The sequence below is a fragment of the Cupressus sempervirens genome, chromosome 5 (genome assembly GCF_028749045.1).
Source record: "Cupressus sempervirens isolate cs-2001-9-10 chromosome 5, ASM2874904v1, whole genome shotgun sequence".
Classification (NCBI taxonomy): Eukaryota; Viridiplantae; Streptophyta; class Pinopsida; order Cupressales; family Cupressaceae; genus Cupressus; species Cupressus sempervirens.
In genome coordinates this window covers 431,834,615-431,854,521 of record NC_143122.1, presented here as the reverse complement: position 1 = coordinate 431,854,521, position 19,907 = coordinate 431,834,615, and positions in this window count along the sequence as shown.

The window sequence follows — 19,907 nt, the reverse complement described above, 5'->3', positions numbered from 1 at the left end:
AAATCAAATGAATGATCATCTTTATATTGAAGAAAGAATTGAATACTTTCACCCTTCAAGAAGTTTAGATGAAGCAAATGATGCAATCAAAGAACTCATACAGAAGAATGGTTCCCTGCAAGAAAAAGAAAGCCAAAAAGAGAATAAGAAATTTATCAGTAAGGTTATGTGAAGCCTTGGAATAGAGAAACAAGATAAAAGAAGAGATGGATGGAAGGAAAAATGAGATCTAGAACCAATCACTTTAGCATGTAGACCTTATTGATCAGCTCTCGAATGCAAATGAGGAAATCATGAGCCAAAGACAAATCAATGAAAGAATAAGGAATTATCTAAATTTTTAAAGACAAATCAATGAAAAATAAGAAATGAGATGAGATCTAAAAAAAATTAGTGAAAGATTGAGAAATGACCTAAACACTAAGAAGCAAATCAATAAAAGAATGATGAAATCTCAAGTAGACATGGATCAACTGAATGAGCAAAACCTCTATAGGTAAAAAGGAAAAGCAAGAATTGGATACAAAGAAGAAGGTGAATCCTCAAAACAAGGTGCTCAAAAGAATCAAAGACCTACTTGCAATCACTTTGGTAAGATAGGTCATACATCAAACAAATGTTGGAGTAATGGAAAAGAAAAATTCAATGAAAAATGCTACAATTGCAATCTGCATGGTCACAAGGCTAATGAATGGAAAGAGAAACCAAAATTTGAAGGCAACTATCATAAATTTAAGAAACATGGACACAAGGCATCAGAATGAAAAACAAAGACATTGAATCTTGCAAAAAAAAATTGTGAAAGCAATATTTGGTTGGGATTACAATACTTGGTGTAGATGTCATTACTGCTGAGAATTTGGACACATTGGTATGAATTGTGTTAAACATCATATGAGGAAAAGAGATGCCACTAAAAGATGTTTTATTTGTACAAAATTTGGCCATCTCGCCAAGAATTGTATGAATATTGGTAAAATTAAAGAGGAGAAGGCAAAGGCTGATAACATTCAAAAGTAGATGAGATAGTAATGGATTCTTAAGTCTACCAAGGATACTAGTTTGAGTAATGATGGTCAAGTCACTCAAGAATTGGGTGACTCTACTATTTATAATTAATTTCTCAAGGAAGAACTAGAACCAAGCTTTCAAAGAAGACATTAGAATCAATTCTAGTTGAAAGGTAACAAAGACCCAAATCTGTATGCAAGATACAAAGGGATCACTAAGCAAGATTTGTATTAGTTATTATCAAGTTACCTTCTCTACTGGGCAAGTTTAGGTCATAGACTCTATCGAGCAAGGTCGAGAGTAACAAAGGAACTTATAGTTATTGAGTCATGAAGAGATTGCCAAGTGATCAATACAAAGTAGTGGATGATAGACTATCAAGCATAATGTCAACTCATATACCTCCATACCAAGCATTAATGGAATTTTTTTAACAAAAGGCATGGAATCAAATCCATTTTTCACTATGAATTTTTGAGTGTTGTTGTGAAGGGCTATTTTCTGTGCGATCAAGTGACTTGAGCAAATTTCCTATAGAAGTTTTTGAAGTTCTCTCAAGCTACCAAGTGAAAATGGCATCAAACAATAGCAACAAGGTCAAGAAAGGTTTTGACATGATGGTTTGAGGTGTTAAATGGAAAGCACCAGATTTCAAGCTCGTGCCTGCAATTGCTAAAACTGTAGGCCCTAGTAGAGCTCAATCTCAAATCCCTCCAAGGTACTTCTTTTTAATGACATTTGAACTCATTTTGAATATGTAGTTCAAGAAATTGGTACTGTAGAGATGGATGATGCCCTAGGTTAGTTATGTGTTGATGAAAGCCTGAAACCCGAACATCAACATTTGGAAGCAAAAGGATTAACTCACATTCCCCATATGCCCTGAAAGTTTCAAATTAAATGGATTAGGTATATCCCTAGTTAGGTGAATAATTGACAAGTGTGGTTAGAGTAGGCAATTTTGATAATGAAGAAAATGATTCATCGAATCACTAGCCTTCCCATGCTTGCCAAAGCCAAAACAACTAAAACCCTATGTCAAGAAAAATTGGAAAAGAACACCCTAACTAAGTGGGATGGCAAAGGCATGAAAATAAGTAGTATCACAAATGTAGAGTTGAAGTTTGGTACTCATGTTATAGCTCATAAGATATACAGTTCAAGTCATCTTAATAGTGTATCACGTGAAGCAGTGGATTTGGTGTATAAAGTGGTGAAAAATAACTTATCTTATGACCTTGTCTAGTTATTATTGAGACAATTCAATAAGAATATGGAAAGTATTAGAACTTCCAAGAATAACCCATGCAAATTTGGTTCTCTATTAACATGTTTATTCTTTTATGTCCAAAAGTTCTTCCCTTGTAAAGGCACTGTAGTCTAGAGAAAAGATGTGCCTGTAGTGTACCAAATAAATGAATATATTGCAAAAATGGGTGAGAACTATGGCAGCATCATGGACAACTACTTCTATGTGTTGAAAGATAAATTGAAAAATAGGTTTAGAATAGCTAAGAAGTTAGTTGAGCACTACAAGGATGATGTGTGCTTCATGGTGGACTGTGACAAGGTATACATCCATGTAGTTAAGCCTAGTGTTGTGTGGGTCAAGCCTCTTGGCTATGAGGTAAACATTGATGAGACCAAGGATATCATTGAAGACCTTGTTAATGAACCTGTTGATCCCAAGGCCCCTTATTTTGGTACTTATGATGAGGCTAAGGCAAGAATAGAGCTAGAGATAAAGCTCCCACAAGTAGTTAAAAAGGGAAGAGGAGGATAGCCAAACTAAAATCTAGTGCACCTCTCATGTTAATCAAGGGTATAGGTAGAGAATGAAGAAGAATTAGAGGAAGAAGAAAAACCTTTGAAGAAAAAGGGCAAAGTGTTCATCACCAAGCCTAAAAAATCATCCATTGCAATCTTCACAAGGAAGTCAAAGAAGAAAGGGGGTGACATTGTTTTCAGCAAACCTCCACCCACATTTTAGGAAAAAATGAAGCAAATGAAGAAGTAACTAAAGTAACAAATTTCAAATATTTGAAATATAAGACAAGGATAGAGGTAGAGCACAAAAAAGTTGAAGAACTGGTGCTAAGAAAAATGGGTAAATGAAGTACTCACTAAACTAGATCATCTCTCAAATCTCTAATGAATTGTTAGATAAAATAAAGCCAAGATGGGATTTTTCTATCCAAAGACCAAAAGACATTTATGCACAAACCCTCAGGCAATTACTACTAACCATATTAGATGATGAGGTAAAAGAGTCTTTAAAGGAAAATGAAGATAAAATGACTCTAAGGTTTAATACTTGTTTAATTTTGATTAAGGATATAGAGCATGTTGTTAAGAATGCTACAAACACCTAGAAGAACATTTATCATCTTCATAAACCAAGTAAATATCCAATTCAAGTAAAGGATGTTGATGAAGAAGAGGATAAGGAGAAAGATGAGGAGGAAAATGTTGAAGAGGTGACTCATTTTGATAATGAGGAAGATGAAGAGGATCAAGGTGAAGAAGCTACTAAGGAATCTAAGCAAGATGATGAGGAGACTGACCCAATCAAGATAGTTGTTGTAGTCATTTCCTCACTTCCTCACTCCCTGAGCACACATTTGACTACATCAAGAATGGAGACAACTTTAACAAGTTTGGTTGTGACTACTACAGATACATCAATTGTACAATCACTCTTTGCCCCAACTTAGCTCAACATACCATTGACAGAAGTGACTTCAACTAAATCAATCAAGCTACAATTTCCCTCTTCATCTACCAAGTTAAGTTCTTCAGTCATCACCTCTCTAATTTTGACTTCTTTAGTTTTGAGTACATCCATGGTAACCTCTCTAGTTTTTTCTACTTCAGTTTTGGATTCTACAATTTTGACTTCATCAATTTTGGATTCTTCTAGCATCTCTATAAGTATTCCATAAATCAATACTATATCAGTTTTCACTACAAGCTTGAGCATGTCCACTATTATTTCCATTCTAGGCACTAAATCAATAAGTACAAGGACAATTGAACCTAAGGTTAAACTGAGTACAAAATTTTTGAAAGGAAAGGAGATAGGAGAAGATATAGATTTGGATGAGGAAATAGAAATTCCAAAATGGGATGCCTACAATCTTTCTGGAGACCAAATGCACATATTTGGTGAACTCCTCCAAAAAAAGGCCAAACAAAAAAGATTGAGAGAGGAGAGAGATTAGAGAATATAAGATTATAGATGATGCCAAGAATATTTTGACCGAGGCTATTGGAATTGAGGTTGATTCTTTTAAACCTATTTTGTTTCAACTTGGAGAAGCAATCCAAAAGTTCAATGAGGACATCGAAGATCAAGGAAAGCTAGTTGAAAAGGTTGAAAAGAAATTCAATAATAAAGTGCCAGAGAAAATTGCTGAACAAATAGCCATTCATCAAGTTGAGCTTTCAAAAATTTTGGTCAATCTTGAGGCATCCTATTCAAATGTGTCATCACTTTTTATAAAACTATGTGATTTCACTGAGTATACTAAGGAAGTTAAGGACAAATTGTCCAAAATTGATACTAATCTTAAAGCAAGTGCTTAGTTGCTACAACTTGACCCTAGTTCAAGCTCTACACATTTTAAGAAGATTAGATTTTTGACAAACATGCAAGCTAAATTGTTAAGAGAAGAAGCAAGGATCTGTTCAACATTGGTTGATATACAAAATATGATCCTTCCAGTCATGGATTCTATGTAGAGACACATTGTATATTCAAAGACCCTGATTCATGATAACGACTTCTCTATTGCTAACAACATGATTGAATTATCAATAGAAGTACAAATTGCCATTCATACATGTAAGGTACTACAAGAAAATTGCAATCAAACCTTGGCAACTACCCTCAAGGTACACTCTAAATTCTTATCTCAATTTGGTGTCTCCATTTAAATATGTTAGAATAAATCTTTGGCATTACTATCAAAAAGGGGGAGATGAGATATGGGAGATGAGATATGAGAAGAGAAGAATTATATGGGGAAATATGTATATAATAGGAAAGTTACATGTAGATAGTAGATCACATAGTTTGGGGGAGAAATATGCTACGGTGAAGAAATACTCTATATATACCTTACAAAGATCAATTTTGAAAAATCTCAAAATAGATTGAGCTAGCATCACATGGTGATGAATACAAGGTATTCGATTTTAGGTTAGTAAGTGTTTTTTTCACTAATGCCAAAGGGGGAGATTGTTGACATATCAATAAAGCTTTTTATTAGTGACACACACTTATTCAGATTCTGTATAGATACCAAGCTCATTGAATAGTTTATAGTGTTTTCCATGTAATTCAGTAGCTACCGAGCATCTATAGTTGCTACCAAGTCTTTTGGACTAATTCTAATGGTTATCAAGCATATTTAGTTAGTGCGAAGTTCAATAGTTCAAACTGAGCATTTCAATATACACCAAGTTTATCAATGGTTATCGAGTTCATAGTTCGTGTGATGTGAAGCCTATGTTTACCAAGCATTGTAGTACCTACCAAGTTTGTAGTTCATTTGATATGAAGCCTATGTTTACCAAGCATTGTAGTATCTACTGAGTTTGTAGTTTAGGTGATGTGAAGCTAGTGTTAACCAAGCTACTTCATCGTAACCAAGTGATTCAGTGTTTACCAAGTTGCATAATACCTACTAAGTCACCAGTGTAGACCTAGTTCAAGACTACTTGAAAGTGATCAGTATGGACCGAGCTTCTATGTATACTAAGAGCATGATGATGCTAAGTAGTGACAGTGGATGCCGAGTATCAAAACCTCACTAATTCAATCTTCAGAACCTAAGTGTCTTCATGTGGGCTGACTTTGTAATATTTGTGTTAACTTGTGTCATGGCCAACTTTCCAATTTTGTAAATTGGATTGGTATATATATGTGATGTATTGTACCATATCCAATGTATATGAATAAAAGAAAGAGCGAGAAAGTGAAAGAATGTGAATGTATAAGCATATGTATTGTGAATGCAATAGATAAAGAATTGTAAAGGCCATATCAGTACAAGGAGTAGTAGTGACAAATCTATCACAAAAAGGTGATCGGTACACTAAGGAATCTCTATCAGCAAACTTAGTTGCAAATCAAAGATCTACTACTTCATCCTAATAGGTGAACTAGTTAAAATCCTCCAACAAGGTAGACCTAATAGTATTTTCTAAATCTCTTTACAGAGTGTATAATTCATTATATGTTTGTAAATCCTCTCACAAGGTGGACCTAGCAGTCCTATTTGCTCCTAATAGGGAAGATCATCAAAAGTGATCAATGTAAGCCTTAATCGGCCAACTTTATGCTGTAGTACTAAAGTTTGTGGGTATCATCCCCACCTCAATTTTACTTTCTATTTGGAAGGTTTTTGGGTCACCAAATATTTGTGTTCAAGTGTTGTGGATGTTTTCATGTTTTTAGTTTCCCATGCATACAATTAGATTAGGTATGATGAATTAATTACTAATTGATTTATTGGTCTAAGGATTGAAATTGTTAAAGTTTTAGAAGTTACTAATTCACCCCTTCCTTCTTAGTAACTTAGCATAGTCTTGAATATTTCTAACAATACATCATTTCCAAAATGACTTAGCACTAAAAAGATTACATTAGCATGAACAAAGATGCAAAATGTTGTTACAAATCCAAGATAAATCTTTAAGTTTTTCATGTTGTTGTCAAGCATGAAACATTTCTTATGTGTGCCAAGTGAAATGCCAAAAGATGCCAAGCTTACAAACTAGCTAGTTGATGCCGAGCTCGTAGTGGTCAAAATGTTAATGGATGTCAAGTGAGCCTGAAAATGGTTGATGCCAAGCTTATAGCTATGTAAGCACTCAACATTTATTGCAATATTTTCAAAGGGTATTTGATCAATTTTAGCACATTTTTCATCACTTACGATTTGAGAAAGAGCGAGCGAAGAAAAAGGCAATCTAGAAATCCATTCAAAGAAGTTGCAAAGGATTTGAGCAGTAATTCTACACTAATTCATCAGATTTTGTAAGGTATTTATCAAGAGTCAAGCTACACAGTTTAAATTTTGTAAACCTTAGTTTCACATTATGGCATCAAGTTCAATGAATATAGAGGGAAAGGAATTTTTGAATGTTTAGTTAGTAAGTAATGAGGTCAGGCAACCCATTTTCAAAGCTATTCCTAATATTGCTCATAAGAAAGACCATTTTGGTGCAAGATGTACAAAAATGCTATAACTATAAAATTGGTAGTGTTGGTGATATGGAGATTAGGGAAGCATACAAAAAACTCTTTGATGATAGTATTTTGAAGGAAGAGTTCAAAATAATTATGAGGAAGGGATTAACATGAGCCCTAGATTTTCTAAATGTATTCAAGATAGAGTGGATATGGATAATGATTATCTAAATTAATGATGGTTCATTATGGCTAGACAATGGACCTATCAAAATTACTAAGAGAATAATTCATAGGGTTACTCATTACCCAACCCTAGATTTTCCTAAAACACTAACAAGTGATTTGAAGGAAGTGATTGAGAAGAATACTGGATCTGTCTAGAATAAGAGAGGCATGAAAATTGACAAAATCATTGATCCTATGATAAACTTTGTTGTAAGAGTTATGTCACACAAGTTCTATCAATCTAGTAGATTAAACAGTGTGCCCTATATAGATGTGGATGTGGGATAAAAAATTGTAAAGAAAGATCACGCATATGATTTAGTAGATCTACAATTGTGTTGATCTTATATTAGTTTTGACAAGTGAGTGTCAACATGCTTAAGCCATTTACTTAGTTCATGTCAAACTTGTAATACATGTTAAGCATGACATGTAAATAATAGACCATGTCAAGTTGCAATGAGTGCCAAGTCACTCAAGTGCTAAGTAGATAGACCATGTCGAGTGATTCAGGAATGGAGTAAATAGTGGATGTCAAGTAATGTAGGTGTTGAGTCATAATATACATAGCAGTGCATGTCAAGAATCAGAGACTTCATATGCTAAGTGACAAAATTTTGACATATTTATTTGTAAAGGCACAAACAACAATTAAACCATTTTTTAGCCAACTCAAGATTATATTTCGATATTTTGAAGATAAGGACAAATATCTATTTGGATTCCCTATGCAATTACATGTAGCCAATTAGAAAATGGGAAGGATTAAGTGGAAAAATGGATGAATCTCAGCCATAGATTCATACCTAACCCTAAGCAACCTAATTCTTCTTAAGGAGGACAAATCCCTAAACTCTTAAACAAAGAGATTATGGAATGTTTAAGGAATTAAAGGAGCAAACAAGATAGTTTTCATGTAGAGCATTCAAGGTGACTTAGAAGTTATGAAGATAGAGTGAATTGTAGAATTAGTTAGAGAAGAATAGAGGATAAATAGAAGGATACAACATTAAGACATTTGATCATGAAGGATTAATAAGACATTGTTTAGAGGTGATCTGTTATCAAGCAAGCAAGTGCCAATCATAGGATCTATGCTTAGACATTTTAACAAATGATTTTAATTAAATCTCTTAAGTAGAGTAGTCCTAATAGGCTATATGAAATCCTTTAACAAGGTGCTTACGTAGTTGTAAGTTGAAATCCTTTAACAAGGCACACTTCTAATAGGCTATTGAAATCATCTAACAAGGTGAGACCTAACAATCTTTGTAAGCCTTTAACAAGAAAAATATTTCACAAGGTAGATCATGTTTCATGGTGAAAACATTATAGCCCTTATTCGATACACTTTATTACTATAGTAGTGAAGATTTCTGGGTGTCACTCCCACCCCAATTTTAACTTCTCACTTGGAGGGTTTCTAGGTAATCATATCTAGTGTTATGCGTGTGAATGCTTACATGGCTATATGACTTGGATGTACATATTATTTTAGTTTACTTATTAAATGCATATGATGAATTTATGGTGAAAGTTTTATGTGTCCAAGTTTAAACTACTAATTCACCCACCCCCCGACAAGAAGTTTACCTTTCCTCTTGCAATTCCAACAATTGGTATTAGAGCCTTGTTCTCTAAAAGAGAAGCTTTGCAACTTTGAGGAAAGATCTTGAAATAGAAGTCTACAAGTTGGGAAAGACTATTGAAAACTAGGAGATTGAAATATATCTCATACTACATCAACTAAATGAGGCAAGAGAGGAACTAAATAAATCCTTGAAGAGAAGGAAATAGATTGCTATTGTGGAGAATGACATGCTATACAAAGAGAAAGACACTACTAAGCTATTTGCAGATGGTGACTCTAATGAATTTGATGTAGTAGTCATAGATGTAATGGAAAAGAATAGAGTCCAAGATGAGGAAATTAGAAATTTGAAGTTAGAACAAGAATCACAAGCTATACTGCTATGTGACGTGACTAAACACAAGAAGAAAGCTATGGAAGACAAAGCCATGATTGAAGAAGACAAAAAAATTCTAGCCAATAGATTGGAAGAGAAGTCAATAGAGCTAACCAAGATTTCCAATATGCAATTAGATACTCTAAGTCAAATGATGAATTGTAATTATGAATTAAATGTCAAGGACATTGACATAACTACATTGAAGTTGTAGAATGAATAATTATAGAGTGACCTAAAGAGAGAAAATGAATTTTTTGAAAGTTTCAACAAGCCAAATGAATCCATCAAATACTTCGAGAAATTATTGAGATCCACTAGATCCAAGAATAATACATCAAGACTAGGCTACACAAGCACTAAAAAGGAGAATCATCCAAAAGTACAGAAGAAAGGAATACCAAAGCTAAGAACTCCAAACCTACTACTCATAACTATTGTAAGAAAGGACATACTGCTAATGTGTGTAGGAGAAAGATTATAAATTATAATGTTAAGCCTAAGAACATAACTCATTTTCATAAGTGGAACAAGCAAGGTCATTAGGCACATGAATATAGAACTAGGACCATGCATACAAAATAATTTGAAGGATATCACAAAAATTGTTAGAAGTATGGGCATAGAGCTTTTGAATGCAAATCCAAATCCATATGGTCATCAAATGAACCAAAAAAGGTAAAAAGGAATGGGAACTCTTATAATTGGGATTATAATATAAGATATAGCTGTCATTATTATCAAGAATATGGACATGTTCCTAAGAATTATATTAGGACACACTTCAGTGGCAACTAAAAAAGATGGTAAAGTCAAACTACATGTTTTAGCTATTTTAAGACTAGTCACATCAGTAAATATTCTCCAACTAAGTCAAAGGAACCTAGTTGTGAATTTGATAAAGGTAAAGGCAAGGTAGATTTTGAACACATTAGAGATGAGATGAACAAGATATGGAAAAAGAAATATGTTTGTAGCACATCAAATGGAAAAGGGATCACTTCATCCAATGGGTCGGGTGATCACACCTCATCAAACTAGGAAAACAAGAGGTATGTGGGACTGAAATTTAAAGGTTATATCATGCATTATTTTCAAAAGGAGATAGAACTAAAAAGACTACATTAGCATGAATAAAGATGCAAGATGTTATTAGAAATTCAAGACAAATCTTTAAGTTTTTCATGTTGTTGCTAAGTATGAAAGTTTCCTATCTATGTCAAATGGAATGTTAGTTGATGCCATGCTCATAGTAGCTACCAAGTGATGGAAATATCAATGGATGTTAAATGAACTTGAAATTGGTTATTTATAAGCTTATAGTTGTGTAAGAAATTAGCATTAAATGCAAGCTTTTCAAAGGGTATATGATTGATTTGAACTGATTTTTTATCATTTCAAAATAAAGAAAGAGTGAGAAGAGTGAGAAGTGATTTGGAAATTCATCAAAAGTGATTGCAGAAGATTTTTGTAGTGATTCATCAAAATTTTGACTAATCTTGTAAGGTTTTATCTAGAGCCAAGCTATGTAGTTTAAATTTTCATAAACCCTAGCTTGTCACAATGAAATCAAGTTCAAAAAATGTTGAAGGAAAGGAAGTTGTAAATGTTCAGCTAGTTAGTCATGAAGTTAAGTAGCCTGTATTTAAATCCATTCCTAACATCTCTTATAAACAATACCCTTAGGTTATGAGGTCAATGTAGATGAAGCCTCAACAACCATAAAAACTCTACTTGCAGAAGAAGTAGATAAGACTACAAAAGTTTTTGGAAATTATGAGATGGTGAAATCAAATACTACCATGGAATTGAAGACTACCTCTACAATCAAGAAGAAGGAAAAGTTGGTAAAGAAGTTAAAAGAAAAAATTGGAGAGGGTGCCAAGGAGGAAGAGGAAGAATAAGAAGGGGATGAAGAGTAAGAGCAAACACAAGCTCAAGAACCTCTAACTTTAACTCAAGGAATGGGAGAAGACAAAGAAGAGGATGAGACTGAAGGTGTTGAGGGAGAAGAAGCCAAGGTCAAAGCACCTACTCCTATCGAGTCAAAGAAGAGGAAGGAAAATGTACCACCACTAGCAAGGGAAAAGAAAATTGTAAAAAAAAGTTAGCCAAAGCCCACTACACCTACTACAAGGTCCACTACACATGCAACTACCAAAAAGGCCAAGAAAAAAAGACCAAACGAATAGGGCAAGGAGGATAGGAGTAGAAAAGATAGAGAAGGAAGTATGTGGCTTAACCAAATTTTGATTAAGAGAAGATAAATTAGATGAAAATAGCAAATTCAAGGTGGTGAGTCACAATCCTCTCTCAAATATTGAGAACTAATGTGAAAATGTTAAAAAAATTGCTAATTATTAGGTTTTACTCATATTGATTTTAATAAATTGGGCAAAGAAGAGAAAAATCAAGTGGAAGAAGCATTATATGCCATGATGTCAAAGTTCAAGAACACACCACTAGAATTTTCCAACACAATACCTAAAAGCCTATATGACATTGTTGAGAAAAAATGGCATTAATGTCTAAATTTGGAAAGACAAATTAGGGAGACAACAGTAGCCCAAGTAATGCCAAAAGTTGACAAAGGGACAAATTGTTAAGGAAGTAAAGAAATATGCAATTGAGTTCACACATAAATACAGAGACTTTAGCGTTCTCCAAAATAATATCGAAGATGTTGTTAAGAAATCAACACAAATATGGAAACTCATTTATGGGTTAACCACTCTCAACAAAGGAGAAGCTCACCCTTCAGAGTGTAAAGATGATGGAAAAGATGATGATAAATATGATGATGAGGAAGATGATGACAAAGATAACACAATTGGAGGAGAAATAGAAAAGCAAGATGATGGCAAGGAAACAACTAAGGAGCAACAAGAAGAATGGAGTGTGCATGACTTGAGTGTTCAACAAATTTAGATGTTAGAAAAGGATCTCATGCATTATTCCAAGATCATGTTCGGCCTATTTATGAAAAAAAATTGAGTCCTAGAAAGTAATACAAATTACCTACCCTAGTAGATAGTAAAATTTGATGCCTGAGTGTTAGTGCTCCCCATGACACAACCAAAAACACTAAAATTGTAATTTTCAAGGATGTTTCTGATCCATCAGTTTAGGGAAACAATCCTCTTATTGTACAAGATTTAAAGAAGATATTAGATCAATCTACCTTGCAAGCCAAACTATGTGGAAATCTTATTTTAGTTAGTGTAGAAGAACTACAAAAGGCAGTAACTGATGTCACAAGGGAAAAGGTGAATCCACAAGAACCACCTTCCACCATCCCTTAAGTTACTTATGTATAAAATTTGATCGAAATGACAGTAGATACATCTACCAAAGTTGATATAATTGAGAAGAAAGTAGAAGACAAAGACATCACTACAGGACAATAGAAGGAAACAAGACAGATAGATTCATTTATACCTACAACACAAGAACAAGATGCAATCCATGTCATAGTAATAGACTAGGGAAAGCCTAAAGAGAGAGGACCAAAAGTGAAGGAACAAATGGCCATCCAAGCACTAGTAGCTTTAGTAAAAATTGGCACTCCTTCTACATAAACTCTTCAAAAGCCAAGAACATATGCTACTCCATTACAGATCTTAGTGCCAAGCCCAAGCTCTTCAAAGGTTGAAAAGGTAATAAATTATGGAAACATAAGCCTTGATGAAGAAATTATTATTCCAAAGTATGATTATGATACTATGAAATTAGAATAAATAGGCATTTTATAGCAAGCCCTAGAAAGGAAAAAACATCAAGAAATGCATAGGAGAGAACATAGGTAGAAGTAAGGACTTCAAGACATCAAGGAAATCTTTCTAGATGCATTTAGTTTACCAAATCCCAAAGAGACCAAGCCACTAATAGAACAACTAACAAATATAGTGGAGAAAGTTAGTAATGAAGATCTTGATAAAAATGCAAAACTATCAGAATGGTTTGAAAAGAAGTTTCAAAGCAAGGTAAATGAGAAAATATCTAGTGATATAGCACTACAAAAAATTGCATTGGCAACCAAGTTTGAGTATGTGAAGAAGGTACTTGAGAATATATTCTCATTGTACACAAAACTATGCAATCCTACATTCTTCACCCAAGAAGCTAGAAGTCACATTCTAAGTTTGGAAAGTCAAATATCTACATTAGGTGCAAGACTACCTACAAATCTAGCTTAGAGTGAGAAGCATTTTAGGACATTGCTTTAGACATAAAGTCAGTTAACCATCTTAACAAAAAATGAGGCTAACATTAGAGCCAAATTAACAAGCATACATGCTTCCCTCACCCCACATATGGAGATAATGCACAAGGAGCTAGGCTATGCTAAAACTCTACCAAAGAAAGACCCCAGTCTTTCTACATTCGATGGTCTAGTACACCTTGCTACTGAGATTGTAATCCAAATTAAGTCATTAGATGTTGCATGTGTTAACTAGGATGTAGCTCTAAGGATAATAATGTATGTCCACAAAAAGTTTCTAGACAAACACACCATAGGTGTATAGCCCATTTGACATAAGTGTCAAAAATAATTAGAAATATAATATGGGGGAGTATGAACAAAAGGGATAGAAATAAGAAAGGGGAACCATAGCAGCAAGGGGAATACAACAGAGAAGAGATATATATATATATATTTGGGAGAAAAAGAAGTAAAAAGGGATAGATATCAACTAAGAGAGAGCATATCAGATGAAAGAGTGTCAGTAATACAGTGTATTGAAGTTAAAGTGCATTAGCAAAGACACATTTGCTCAAGAGGAGCACATAATTTTGGATACAATATAGACACAGTAACTCAGGGGGAGTTATCAAATTTTGAGGTATACAAGTTATTGCAAAATTTTGAAATTTTGAAGTTTTTTATATAAGATGAGTCATGGATATGTTATGCTTGAGAGATTAAGGATAATATTGTATATTTAAGTATTTTTGACATTCATGTCAAAGGGGTAGATTGTTGATCTCAGATTGGTTTTGACAAGTGAGTGTCAAAACACTTAAGCCATTCACTTAGTTCATGCTAAAATACATGCCAAGAACAACATGTAAATAATATACCATGCCAAGTTGCTGTGAGCATCAAGTCACTCATGTGCCAAGTCATTCAAGTGTCGAGTAGATATACCATGCTGAGTGATTTAGAAGTCGAGTAAACAATGGATACTGAGTAATGTAGGTGTCTAGTCATAGTATATAGAACAATTCATGTCAAGCATCAGAGACTTCATATGTCGAGTGACACAATTTTGACATTTTTTTTGTAATGGCACAAACAACTATATAAACCATTTTTTAGCTAACTTAAGATTATATTTTGATATTTTGAAGATAAGGAAAAATCTCTATTTGGATTCCCTATGCAATTACATGTAGCCAATCAAAAAATGGGAAGGATTAAGTGGAAAAATGAATGAATCTTAGCCATAGATTAATACCTAACCCTAAGCCACCTAAGTCTTCTTAAGAAGGACAAAGCCCTAAACTATTAATGTAGAGATTATGTCATGTTTAAGGAATTGAAGGAGCAAACAAGATAATTTGCATGAAGCGCATTCAAGGCGACTTAGAAGTTATGAAGAAAGAGTGAATTGCAGAATTAGTTAGAGAAGAATAGAGGATAAAGAGAAGGATACAATATTGAGAAATCTGATCATGAAGGATCAATAAGACATTGTTTAGAGGTGATCTATTATCAAGAAAGCAAGTGCCAACCACAAGATCTATGCTGAGACATTTTAAAAGTGATTTTAGTTAAATCTCTTAAGTTGAGTAGTCCTAATAGGTTGTATGAAATCCTTTAATAGGGGTGCTTACTTAGTTGTAATTTGAAGTCCTTTAAAAAGGCACACTTCAAACAAGGTGTTGAAATCCTCTAACAAGGTGAGACATAACAATCTTTGTAAGCTTTTAATAAGGCAGACCTTACACAGGGTAGATCATGTTTCATGGTCAAAAAATTGTTACCTTCATTGGATACACTTTATTACTATAGTAGTAAAGATTTTTGGGTGTCATCCTCATCCCAATTTTACCTTCACACTTGGAAGGTTTTTGGGTAATCATATCTAGTATTGTGTGTGTGAATTCTTACATGGTTATATGACATAGATGTATATATTATTTTAGTTTACTTATTCAATGCATGTGATGAATGTATGATGAAACTTTTATGGGTCCAAGTTTAAACTACTGATTCACACCCCCCCCCCCCTTCAAAAGTTTACCTTTCCTGTTGTAATTCTAACAAATTGATGGAGAACCTTGGAGCATGTTGGGTTGGTTTTTCATGACCCTTTTTTTCTTGTATTCAGCAATGAAAAATCCTAAATGTGTACTCCAAATAATTTGAAATTCAGTCAAAACCCTAGGCAAAATTGCCTAACCTTATACCTTGCCCTGTTTGGCCCTAGCCTCTGAAAACCTTAGAAAATATCAATTCAAATAAATTTTGGTTGGACATTTTTATCCTAAAGGTTTATTTACATAAGAATGAACTTTTAATCTTTTTGATAAACTCCTTGTAAATCTTGTCTTAAGTGCATTTTCTTTCGAGCATCATAGATCCTTTTGAGATTGAGGGTTGAGGCTTGCCCATAATATGGAGCTGCAAGGTCTTTAAATATTGTGAGCAAGTTCCTTTTTGACATGTAGCCCCTACTGATGTTCAAACCTCAGTGCGTTGCAAAAGTTTTTGTTGTCAGAACCAATCAGACCTTTTGCAAAGTTGTCAATGTTCCCTATGCATGTTTTGAATTTCCTACAATGTTATTGGTTGGTCTTTTAGTGATATTAATACTTTGCAATCCAAATTTTGTGATTGTTGATTTAGCAAGCATCAAGGGCTGGTCCTTGTCCACAATATGAAAATGCACAAGTTTTAAGCAATGCAGGCAAGCCCCTTTGTGACGTGTGGCATAGAGTGACATCATGGGGCCACCTTTCTCAGAGGGTAATAACACCTTGTCATCTATGGCAAATTATCAAGCGAGTTGGAATACAAAGGAAGCACCTCATTGGTCCATCCAGCTGATTAAGTATATAGTCATAGAAGATTTTTGATTGCCATAGATCTGAAGAAGATCCAAGGTTAGCGCTTACCTGCAATATTAACTTGCTCAACATTAAAATAATGTGGACAAGTGGGTACAGTGGGACCAAGACTTAAAAGGAAAGCTAAGTCATGCCATGCTGGAAAGGTTAGATGAAGTAAAGCACGCTCATTGGTGGTAGGTGACAAGTATGTTAGGTTGGAAGTAGTGATGTCATGAGCACAAAAACTTTAAATGCTATAGTCAGAGTAGTTAGAGCATGTTGATTGAAAGATGATATTCTATTGGTCAAGCTAGCTGAGTGGACCATCAAATAAAAAGCTTAAGATTCGCTATCAATCTAAGTAAGATCAATGGAGTGATGGGGATGCAACCCAAGAATAGAATGGACACAACAGAAAAGGGAAATTGTATTAACTAAAAAATAAGCTAGTACATTCAGTACAGAGAAAAATAAACTTCAAAACATGCCCTAAGGGCTTACAATAGCATAAATGTGGAGATAATTTCTCCTTTCAGTACCTCCTCTCAAACTCCACTCCCAACTGCCTTTTACAATGCTAGAAATCTCCTTAAATAGACCCCGGAGGGTTAAGGACTAGGAGTACATTCTAGAAAGTGCTAGTAGGAATCCATTGACCAAATAGAAGGTTCCAGAAGCTATGTTAGAAGTCAACATAAATCTAGAAGAATCTAGAAATGGTAACTAAACTTTTGAGAGGCATAACTTTTGAACCGTAGCTTTGATTGATGAACCGCTTACATTTTCGAAAAGCTCTTGAAGTGCTCTATAACCCCATGGACTAGGTTCACTCGTCCCCCATTTTTTGACCTTTTTCAAGGTCATTTAATGCCCCTAACCTGACTTTGAAGCATTCTTAGGAGGTCTCCAAAACCCAAAAAACTACAATAACTTTCAAACCGTGGGGCCTTTTGACCTGATTCTTTTTTTGGAATGCTCTAAATCACAATTACATTCATCTAGCCAATTCACACCTTCTAGTTTACCAAAATGATGGCCCAATTACATACTCCTATTTTTTTGGGATTTACTAGCACATTGATAGTGGAACTGTGAGAGTTGGAACCTTTATTTGACCCAAATGGGTGTCCAAAAATGAAAACACATGAAACAAAAACTAAGTCTAAGTACATTTTTTTGGGTGACACAGGATTGCCCTTATACCTCTAGATGCTCTTGCATCAGACACCCAGGGTAGATTGAAAAATGACCTTGTCACTTTATGAATGGTAGAGGAAATCCCAAATGGGAAACCTCAACTGCTGAAATCCAAGTTGAGTCCTCGATCGGTCGTCCTTTCCACTTGACCAAGTACTCTTCATACTGCCTATTTCTGGTACTTCTACCCACACGATGATCTGGAATGTCTTCTATCTCCTCCTTCTTAGAAGTAGGAATTGGACATGGCTCTAACACCAGCTCCTCATCTGCACCATCATCATGATACTCTATTAAGTCAAAAATGTTGAAAATAGGAGAAATGTGAATACCATCTAGTAGCTCCACCTCATATGCATTTCCTGAGTCATGTTTCTTCAAAATTTTATAGGGGCCAAATCTCTTCATTTTCAGCTTGTTATAAGTACCGACTGGAAATCTTTCTTTTTGTAAGTGCACCATGACTAAATCTCCTACTTGGAATTCCTTATTTCTTCTCCTTTGATCAGCCCTAGCTTTATACTCTTGATTCATCTTGGTAATGTGTGCTTGAACCTCCTCATGTAGATGCTTGATATGCTCAGCAAATTCCTCAGCTTCAGCACTTGTCCTCTCCCCTTGTTCTATCTTCCTCAGCTTTGGTGCAGTCCTTAGGCTACTCCCATATACAATTTGGAATGGTGATTTTCTAGTACTCCTATTTACAGAGTTATTATAAGAAAACTCTACCTATGGTAGAATGAAATCCCATCCCTTGGGCTTATCCCCAACTAAACATCTCAAAAAATTGCCCAGACTTCTGTTTACCACTTTTTTTTGGTCGTCAGTCTGTGGGTGATGCGTGGAACTAAATTTTAGGTCTATTCTCAACTTCTTCCACAATGTCCTCCAGAAATACCCCACAAATTTAGTATCTCTATCAAAAACTATACTCCTTGGGAGACCATGTAGTCTGACCACCTCTCTGAAGAACAAGTCTGCAATATGGACAGCATCATGAGTTTTGTGGCATGGAATAAAATGTGCCATTTTGGAGAACCTATCAACCACCACAAATACTGAGTCATTACCCCTTTGTGTTCTCGACAATCCAAGAACAAAATCCATACTTATGTCCTCCCATGGCTTTGCTGGAATAGGCAATGGATGATATAGCCCAGTATTGTGACTAAATCCCTTGGCAACTTGACAAACCTGACAACTCTGTACAAACTTCTTCACATCTTGTCAAATCTGAGGCCAAAAATAATGTTCTCTAAGAATGGAAATGGTCTTATCTCAACCAAAATGTCCTGCCATCCCTCTACTATGTTTCTCCTTAATCAGATTTTCCCTCATGGAAGTCCTTGGAATGCACAATTGACTACCCTTGAACAACATGCCATCCTGAATCAAATAGTCTAACCACTTGGTTCTACCTACAACAACAGGCACTTTACAAGCTTTCCATGCTTCAACAAAATCAAGATCCTCAGGGTACAAATTCTTGAGTTCATCAAACCCAACTACTTTAACCTGCATTACTGTAAGCAACAACTGTCTCCTACTTAGTGCATCTACAACCCTGTTAGATTTTCCACTTCTATGCTTCAACACAAATGTATAGCTCTGAAAGAACTCTACCCACTTCATATGCCTCTGATTCAATTTACCTTGGCTATTTAGGTACAATAATGCCTAATGATCAGTATACAAAAAAAATTCCTTTGGCAATAAATAATGCCTCCATTTCTTTAAGGATTGAACTAGTGCATAGAACTCTTGATCAAAAATAGAATACTTCTTCTTTTCATCATTCAATTTTTCACTAAAATATGCAATAGGCTTACCTTCTTGGCTTAATACAGCCCCAATAGCATTGTCACTAGCATCACAATCCACCTAGAAAACCTTTCTAAAATCTGGAAGTGCCAACATAGGTTTTTCTTTTACCTTCTTGTTTAGCAATTCAAAACTTCTCGTAGTTGCTACAGTCCATTTGAACTCTTTTCTATCCCCTCTTATTGTATCAGTTAGGGGTGCACATATGCCACTAAAATTCTTAATAAACTTCCTATAAAAAATAACTAGACCATGAAATGATCTTACCTTAGTAGCAGACCTTGGAGTAGGCCATTCCAAGATGGCTTTTAACTTCTCTGGATCCAATTTGAGACCTTCAGGTGATATAACAAACCCCAAACAGACTAACTCCCTTTTTGCAAAGATACACTTCTTTAGATTAATTAACAGTTTGTCTTCCCTTATCCTTT